This window comes from Halyomorpha halys, unplaced genomic scaffold (assembly GCF_000696795.3).
Source record: "Halyomorpha halys isolate HHAL.00 unplaced genomic scaffold, Hhal_1.1 Scaffold98.1, whole genome shotgun sequence".
In the NCBI taxonomy this organism is placed as follows: Eukaryota; Metazoa; Arthropoda; class Insecta; order Hemiptera; family Pentatomidae; genus Halyomorpha; species Halyomorpha halys.
In genome coordinates this window covers 1,325,308-1,335,799 of record NW_027107309.1, presented here as the reverse complement: position 1 = coordinate 1,335,799, position 10,492 = coordinate 1,325,308, and the positions used below count along the sequence as shown (strand labels likewise).

At 30.6% G+C, this 10,492-nt stretch overlaps 1 protein-coding gene across 5 annotated transcripts in view; it reads left to right on the top strand.

Moving 5' to 3' along the window:
* Nucleotides 1-10,492, top strand: part of LOC106677413 (dipeptidase 1) — a 485,353-nt gene that overhangs the window by 390,238 nt on the left and 84,623 nt on the right. The window lies entirely within an intron of this gene.

Sequence of the window (10,492 nt, the reverse complement as noted above, 5' to 3'; positions counted from 1 at the left end):
AGCTGACCGATTGTATATATATATATATATATATATAGACGGACAGGCTCCGCAAATAGATCAGTATTTTACAGCAGTTCAAGCGAGTTAGATCTTTTTCCTTCTTCTCTTTTTTGACATTGTGCTTTCGCCAATACTTAACTTATGTTTGTATTCATAATATGTTGTTTTAAAATCATTAAAAATAGGAAAACAAATTTTGAAATAGGGCAATGAATAAATGATTTCTTGGGGGCCAGATATCCATTAATGATAATGAACAAGTGTATTCACGACAGCTCCATTGGTGTAGAGGAGTACCAGGATGTTTTATGAGAGAAAAATACTATAAATGATGATTTTATTTAGTAGATTTTATAATTGGTGATATATATTTTTTTAAAGATGCACCAAGAGGAATGAATAATATTCATTGTAACTGATAAAGCGATTTTTTGGATGGAAGTTTGCCCTTTGTATTGACTAACAAACAAAAGTTAAGAAGGTGGGCATCAATAATATTAGGATCAGTTTTAAATATTCAGAAATATATATTGTTTATAAAATGTTGGAATTTTGCCAATGGGCGACGCATTTTTATTTATTTAATACCAGATCGGCCTGGTGGGTCTTACATGGTTAATGTAAGAGATACATTTTTTTGTTTAACAATTAATTACACAATGATGGTATATTGTCATACAAAAGACACCCCAAACTATATAGAATGTTATAAATTAAACAAATATAATATAAAATAATATCCAAGCTTAAATTCTGATCCGATCTACTTTAATATGATTCATTAGATATTTCTGGGTCGCTTTACATTGTACAAACTAAAACCAATAAAATTGAACTTTTAAATGCGAGTTTTCGTAAAATGTTGAAAAAAAAATCACTCTAAAAAATGAAAATAATATAAATAAAATTAATTTGCAGTTATTTGATTTAAATTTTTAGTATATTAAACCAAGACACCGTCTGGTTCCCGCTGATCCCAGAGAAGTATTTAATCGGCAAACTTGAGTAGAGACTCAAAACAACATAGAAACTTTGCCTAAAGAAACAGAAACTTTGTTGCAATGAAGTTATCACCCCTAACACACCTGGAAGAGTATAGCCAAGCCTTGGTAACAACTTAGCCGAACCGGAGGGACGAGACAATGCAAATTCCGAAAGAGACGACGATAAATTAACGAGAACGAAAATTACGACCGGTCCTGAGGGTCATAACTTACGGGTTCACCTACATCTTTTGTTCCTCTTTGTCTTGTTATCTAAAGGGCTTGAGCTTCCGTCTGCAAGATATTTTAGCACTTATTTTTAGAAGTACAACAAGTCTCGATCGATCAGACATCATTGAAAAAAAAAATAAAAATGTTTTTAACCTGTTATAGTGTTGGAACCGTCCCGAGAAAATGCACATTTTCGATTTGACCTATTATTTTTTTTTTTGTCCGCAAATTTATACATTTGTCTGTTTTTAAACCAAATCAGCCACTTAATATTAACTGTTTTTCCATTCTGTGAAGTATAGTCAATTATGTACGCTAAATTTTCAATGAAATTATATTTTATATATCAGTGATTAATTTAATAAGAACCTTCTAGTCTGTAAACTATAAAATGTGAGTTTAATAACGATTTATTCCAATGGTTTTGACATAGGTATATTTATTTTTATTGAATAAATAAAAAAATTCGAACGGATTCGAATCCGGCTGTTAGTTTCCTGTCAATCGTGAGTGAACGCTGTTTGTTCTGAAGCCCTCTTGGGGTCCACCCAACCTCATAAATTGTACATAACTAATTGGATTCTGACCAAATCACCTCCTTGCACAACCGTTGGTTTAGTAACAGCATTTCCTTACAAAGTTCTTAACTCCTGGCCTTTAATGGGTTGTTGTGGTACATATGTGTTGCCAATTTCCACGTCACTATTTAAAGATTTGTTTTATATGATTTCTATGTTCTTAAAGCAATGTATACATATATATTTGTTATTCTAATTACTAGTATTTTAATAAAGTTTAAATTTAAAAGCTACTATACTTTTTTTTAAATCCAATATGCATCGAATTCTCTAAAAAAAAAAAATAAATATACAATTTAACAATTTTTATACAAACTTGGGCAGAGATTAAAACCAGAACGAGTAAACAGAATGTTTTAGTAATATTTTCCATTATATCTTTTAAATGCTACCTTATTTAATCTAATTTTTAGGATATAGTAGGGAAAAATCGATTAAATAAATTAATATTTTCCTATTTTTGTTATAAATTTAGCTATCAATATTATTTTTTTTTATTTTTAGGAAAACTTGATTTAACAATTTTATTGTAATAATATACACTAATTAATTAAGTTCATTATTCATTTCAGTATAAATAAGACTTGTGGTAGGAAATAGTAATGTCAAATTATTTAGAAATTCATTAATTATAATTAAAACTGAGATTATCAAAATTTAGTGGAAGAATAAATCAAAAATAATTCAAATTTATGTCATTCATTGCTTTATCCATGTTGTAAACTAACCATGAATGGTTTCAACATTTACCCTCCCCATTTTATCTTAAACATAGTTTTTATTTTCTAACATAATAAACATATCTTTTATTTGTACTAAGTGGATGAAATATGTTTTACTTAATCATTAATACAACTATGGACCATCTACCTTGGTTATTCAGTTGGGAGATTAATACTCTCATATACTGAAGAAACCAAATAAGCATTTCCTAGGAGTGAATTGAAATCATGAGGAGAATTCCATTAGGATAGGGGGACACGTGGAGGCAAAAAGTGCCCTACTAAGGTAAGCTTCAATAAGACCTGAAGAAAAAGGTTTTTTCTAATCATAATCCTGTTGGTCCTGAGATAGATTAATGAATCTCTCTCTAAAATAAAATATATATATTTTTTAGTTAATAGGTCATCAAAATAATACTGATATAATATATTTCAAAATATTTAGTTACGGATTTCAACAATTCTAAAAATGAACCTAATTTACTTTAAAATAATATTAACCAGCTTTACAAAAATCGACTTTTGCAAATTTAAACTCAATAAATACAATCAACAATATTTTTTTTTTATTCTACAATACAAAAACCAATTAATTTGTAAGTAATAATCTTTCAATGTTTACAGTGTAAAGGGAGAAAATAAAAAAAAAAATAAGGCAAATTATATATTTATATTTTTTTTTTTCGTTTCGTTGTGGATGTGATGCATCGGCAAGATATCAGAATGTTGTCGAACATTTTTCGAACTAAAATCACAGAATCAAGTGTATGCTGTATAATGTGTAATATAATGTGCAATGATTTCTAATGATGTTTATGGAAGTACCTGAAACATCTTTACACACACACGTATTAATATGTATAAATAATTCATTTTTTTTTTACATGTTCTAACTATTCAACTTCTTTGAGTTTTGACTTAATAGTTGTATATATTGCTCCTAATTTTTTTTTATCTTGTAAATCGAATAATATTTATTACTTCTTTACTGTAAGTTAATTAAGTATTCTTTAGAAGAATTTTATCACTAATTTTATTAATATCTTATTTACCATTCTATTCATTAAGAAAATAAAATTATGGTAAATAGCAGTCGATAAAATGGTATAACCCGTCCGAAAATGTCAAAAAGTTATTGAATATTGGCCTTAAAGAATATGGAAATCAAATGGATGGAAATAAACGAGGAAGGGACTGGAGGCTGTCGAGTTTAATTAATAAAGCCTGAAATAAAATTCACTTAGGCACCGTGGACCTGGAACTTTTGCGATCTCTCACCATTAGTAGCAGCTATGTAATTGTCACTCTTAAGTGCCCTTTCATCATTGTATTACAACGCCCAAGTTCAAATTATGGATCCGAATTAGAATTCTTTTTTAGTATTAGATTACTTTTTTTATTACACATGAGTAATAGATACACCAGGACCTATTTCATAATTAAGTACAAACTAATATTATTAATCTTGTAATTTGCATTTGGTACGATTTCCCTGAGCCATGTACTATCACTAATAGTCGCCAACAAAATTTATTAGTGCTTGTATTTAACAATTTGTTTACTTGTATTTATGGACTAATATTATTGGCTTTCATCATGAAACAGACTTCAAACGTCTTAAATTAACGCCTTCTTTATCAATAAATCAAAAAAATCAATACTGTAATGTTAATTAATATATAGTTTTCTTTTCACTGAAGAAAAATAAAAGAAGTTAATTAATTATAGATTTCGTCAAAAATAGAGTAATAAATTTTTAAACTGGATTAACCTGACAAATAATTGTTTACTAGTAGTTGGGAGAAAAACTTAAAATAGAATCAAAATTCCGAAATTGAAACTTCGACAGATATGATAATAGTTAATGATAATAATCCTACACCTTATAAAAAGTTTCCAATGAAAATTTGGTCATAAAAACCTAAAAATATTACCTTTTTATATGACTAAGATATATATTACGTCAAAGTGGCAAATTTTCTGTTAACGGCCAATTTAACCTATCAAAGGCAGCCATTTCAGAGATTTATCTAAAAGAGTATAAACACGTGTTTATCTTTAAAATGGTGGCTAATTAAAATTAATTAGTTGTTCGACATACCTTACTATGATTTTCAAACATCCTAGCAAAATAGGTGATGAAAAAGAAAGTTTATTGGTTCCGGAAGTGACGCGGTCAGACATTGCGTAAAACAAGAAAAAAAAAATGTCTTCGATCTAGTTTTTATTTTTATGCAAGCCTATGTGAGGTTGTAACAGCAACGCAATAATTAAATTTTGCTTAAATAAAACTCAATTTAAGTTTAAAACCATAGATGTATAATAGTCGATAACTGTATGTATCTCCGAAAAAAAGGAAGATACCATTCACTTCTAGGGAACCTGTAAGAAGTATGATGAAATTAAAAGAAAATATTTTAGGCAAAGGACCTGCTCTTTAAAAATATTACTCAGTTTATTATAGGCTCAATTTAGAGAGCTATTAGCAACCATACGACGGGCTACACTGAAAAGAGCTCAGTTATTAACATGCGAGGAATTAATGCCACACCTCAGTTCGTTACTTTTTTTAAAAGTTTTTTTTTGTTTTAATATAAATGCTATATTGTTGTTTTAAATTATTTACTTGTTGAAAGCATTGTTTTAAAAGCATATAACTTATTTATTAAAAAAAAAAAAAAGAAAAAAAACTTTATTATGTATGTATTTTAGTTAAAATTGCACTCAGGCTTTTCTCTTATTTTTTAAAAATTGTTTTTCATTTTACTATATTCAATTAACTAAATGCATGTTAATTGTTTATAATGTCACAAAAGGTTTTCTAGAATAGTTAATTTATAGATTTAATATTGAAATTCAATTAATTATTATTTATTGTTAAAAATGTTCGTAATTAACTAGTTTTCTTTCAATTTTTGAAATGGTTAAAGAACTGTAATAATTTAAATTACAAGATATGTTCTATTTATTGAAACATTCGAGTAAAATATTTAAAGTTGCATATTGCATATCTGGCTTCAGTTAAACTTTGAGATAAGATTACCTAAAACATAAATATACCGAGTCTATAATCCTCAAAAGGGTTATAGACCTTGGGTTATATACAAGAAGGACCCTGATTGGAAGTGTGTGAGGGCCAATGAATTGTCTACCTTAGCTTCATTACAATAATTGGCGCAACCCCGACTCCTTATCGGCCAATAGCCTCATCAATCAGGGCCTTTCATAATTCATTGGTGTAAATCATCCACCAATCAAATCAATTCCCGCCGGCGTCAGCTACCTGGCCCAACTAATTATTTTGAGCCCTCTGAAACAAATGTGGAGATGTCATGAGCATACCGCACACCACATGTGTTATTTTGGCGCCTTGTTTAACGATTTTAGTGAATAGCTGTTGTTACAGGCGCGGAAGCCTTTCAGTCCGACAATCAATCAAAATTGAACGGGAACTAATGGTTTGGACTTTGATTGGGGGAGGGGGAAATGATTTTATTATCACACTTGTATTGGACCGTTGGTAAAAACTTTTAACACTTTGTATACTGTTCTATAATCGAGGTGCTGGGTTTACTCTATTTACTTATTTTTTAAAAATATATATACCCTTATCTTTATTTAATATTCTTATTAAGAAAAACATGTATAATTTATTGTTTGTATTTATAATATGCATTATTATTATAGGCGCGACAGACCGTGGAGATCCTAAGGACGTACATCGCGCGTTTCATGATGTGGTTTTTCATAGGGTGGGTTTGTAACTCCCACGCCTATTTTTGTGAGTGCCACCCATTGGCTAACGGGCCTCACAAATGCCCGCGGGGAGGTTGTGAGTGAGTATTGTACAATCATTTGCTTGTAAAAATCCCAGATAGGTCCGGGGACTCGAACTCGCAACCTTTGGGTTGGCAGAAAGGTGCGTTTCCACGCTGTTACCATCACCCCATCTAATATACATATAAAAGAGAAAATGAACTATGGTATGGGGCTAGAAATTATTGTTAAAATTTATTTGAAAGAAATTAAAAATAAAGCTATTGTCCGACAAAAAATAGTACGTAACTCACCATTCAAGGTTTTAACAGGTTAGGATTCATCAGTATAGAAAATGAAGAACTTGCACATCTTATATCAATAGCCAAGACAGACCTATATCAGCGTATCAGCTACTTTGAAACAGTATATTAAGCTGTTTTGCCAGACTAATGTTGGTGTTCTATTTAATTAACCTACGACCTATTTTTTTAAAACAGGCGTGCTGTAATTCTTACAAATAGGAGGAATAAGATGGCCAGCAACGTTGCCAAATTACACAATAAGCAGGTAAATGTCAGCAATGCTTATTTTCTGATAAAGTCGAAGTAGAAGACCGAAGTAATGATCCAATGAATGAGCACTTAATATAATCGCAGCCAAAAAGTAGAACTAGCAGTCTGTACATTCCTTAGTAGTAATACATACAAGCTAGGCCGTTTCTAGCTGAGTTGAGGAATCACTTAAGGAAACTGCAATCCGCAGCGGCGCCGGTTCCAATCTGGTTGGCTTTTATTTCGTTGTGGCCCTACGGTAGGGGTGGCCGAAAGTCGCTCGAAAGGCTAATTTGGGTTGATCTTCGATCGCTTGCATTGTCTGTGGTGGGATTCCGTGTAACAACTTTGAAGCGACTGTAGAAGACATAACTTTATAGCAATAGTTTCAGATATATCTCATTTGGATCAAAAGTTATTAATTATCCATGTTTTTATATTTCCCTTGGACATGAGTTTTTTGGTTCTTTTAATAGTTATTGTTGTTTTTTACCTAGGTAGTTAAGCCTTATATATGTATTTCTGTACGATCTGTACTCAGCGAACTATTAATACATTTGCAAAAGTAAGTCATATTATTCTTTCATGGTATCTTTTTCCAGGCCCAAAAAAAAAAGCCAAAGTGAAATATTGAAATCAAATTATCAGCCATACTGTGCAGCTTTATTTCGACTTTTCATATTTTCGAACAAATAGTACTTGTATATTCCAGTTGATAAAAAAATTAAATTGTATTTTAAGCTAGTAAAAATGTATTTTAAAAAAAGTGTTGGAAAATCGATTTTTTTAGTTAAAGCTTGTAAGGAAGGCTGCTATCGAAAGTTGGGTCTGGAAATTTATTTTCTTCGTGAGCCTGTATTTCAAAAACTTAATATTGTGATTTGAAAAATAAAAAATAATTTTGAACATATATATTACTTAGCCACCCACCCATACCTCGCTGGAATGCACCTGATACTGAAACATGGTGTATAAACATAGTATGCATTTCACTCCCCTTCTTACCCCTTAGACTACGCCTATGATATAACAGAAAACTTATAACAGAAAAAGTAGGCCACATATACACAGAAAAGTTGGGCACCCATGCCCTACGGAACGAAAAATTGTCCCTCACAGAAATAGGTTAATTATCTTATGGATAACATCGCACCACCTCGCTCTGTATGTCAGAAATACAAACAGCTCATTGATAAACAAGTAACTTTGAAAAAGACTGTGTCAACTCCAAAATAACAAATATAAAAAAAGCGACAATAATTTTTTGTTAAAATAATCCCTATGTGCTAATGTCTTGATGTGATGTGACGTCTCCACTTATGTTGTTGTTTTGGACTTAATGACATGAGATGTACTGGCTTTGTTTGAAATTTATTTGACTTTGTTTTTGCTTGAAATGGTGAAACATTGACTGTTGTTTAGTTTTTTTGTTTTTGTTCCTTAACTAGTTAATTGTTAGGAATATTAAGGCTTTGTTTTTGGATACATTTATATTGATTACAAATAAAATAGATTTGTATGTATAGACATTTTAACAATTCTCTATATTATTAAGTTTTTTTGCCAATGTTCCGATACTTGGCCAAGGTGGGATATTTTTAATGCGACCTTTCACAGTGGGTCTGTGTATATCCAAACACACCTGTGTTTATTTGCCACAGGGGTCCCGTGTCAGAGCTTTTAACACATTTATACCACAGTTTTTGCCGAAGGATCAGAAGCCATTTAAGCAGGTACAAACCCTTCCTTGACATGTCCCTCTCGGGCCTAGGGGGACGAACACCTAGGGGGCGTTCTGTCACATTTGGCCAATGAGGAATTAGATAAAAAAAAAAAAGGTAAAGCCTCTTAGGGGAGGTGAGAAAAAAGAGACCGGACAACTAGACCAGGAAAAAGGGGACTTGAAGACAGAGACACAGAAGTAAGAAGACAGGCTTGAGAAGAGGTCCTGAAAAGGGCTCGTCAGAAATGGAACTCCACCGACGAATTTTCCTAGACGAACTCAACGGCAACGAAAACACCCAAGTTACTACACCTCTCGACATGAATCATCCAAATCAAAAGCTATTTAAATACACTATGTAACGATTCATAATGTAAACAATATTTTATGGTAAACTAATTATCAGAATCATTACCATCATATTATAATTTCGTTTAATCATATAAATTGTAAATAAATACTTAGTTCCTTTATGTAGTTATTTACTATTACATTACCCAATACCACCCCTTATTATATTATATAGTTAATGGCAGCAACATTTTATAAAAATAAAAGTATTTAATTGGTAAACACACAAAAAACCTCTGGGAAATAATGCAATTATAATAATAGTTTTTGCAGGACTCAATATAAATTAATTAATTAACTCATTTCTGGATAATGACCTTTAGCGATTATCCTGGTATCCCGACTAAATCCCGGGACAGTACATAGAAAGATCTATCAATTGTGCTTGGAGACTTGATTATTTAAGAATTTCGTTTTTTAATTCATGATTTTAAAATATTTATTTTTAATCACATCATACATAAAACGAACCATTTTTATATTTCTTGTTTTTAATTGACCGTAGAATGACGCTAAAAGATCACTGATTCAATAAATATTTTATTAGGGGTTAGTAAACGAAATAACTAGGAGAAAGGTAAATAAGGTTTTAATGGAGTATTTATCTTTCTTTATAATTTGTCTTCTATTATTTCTTTCTCTTCTTCATAGAATAAGACGGTTATCAACAAATCTAGCAGTAGTAGCAAAAATAAAGATTCATATAAAAGATTAAAATGGATGGTGCTCTTAATCTCTTATTCCTTTTAGTGAACGACTAGGGTTTTTCTCTACAAACTAATATTTGTTTTCGTAAAGTTTTGAAGCTTTTGCCCAGGAATCTTCAACCACTTGTTCGAATTTGTTTGAGTAAGTATTCATCTGTATCTACTTACTTACATAAAATGAACCACTTTTACATTCCTATATTATGTAAATAACTTATCCATTTAGCTTATAAGATACTATTATAAGGAAAAAACTGTGTTTAGTAGTTAAAGTTGTTTCAAGCGTCTTTCGTTTCAGTTTAACATTTGTACCATAAGTCGTCCTTCTGTTCCCCAAAGAAAGTTATGTTTAGACACTTAATAGTATATGGTGACATTTTACATGTATAAGCTTTGAACGCAATTGTAAATTTAAAGAGTAATAATGAGTTATTAAACTTTTTGATTATGGATAGAGATAGTTATATTTGAAAAATAAATGTTCTTATAGGCCAAAATTAAATACTTTATTTTGTTTTTTATTTAAATTATTATAGTTAATAATAATAATTATAGTTGCTAATATTATCCCTGTTTGTATAATAAATAATCCTACAGTCTGTCCTCGAACAATGATTAGTCTCCTTTTGTCGTAACGGGTTATATGGGCTTCCACATAAACCACGAGAAGGTCTCGCGTGCTTACGACTGCGTAATTCATTGAATTTTACAGTGCATGGGCGATACTACCTGAAAAATGGGACATTGTGAGAGTTGGTCCACACTTTATTTTATTTTATTTGAGGTTAACTGCCACTTCTAATTATTTGAAAATGATCCAGCTTCATGGCATTAAATTATCATAAAATCAGTTTCGACTATTTAGTCTACTTAATTTTTTTTTT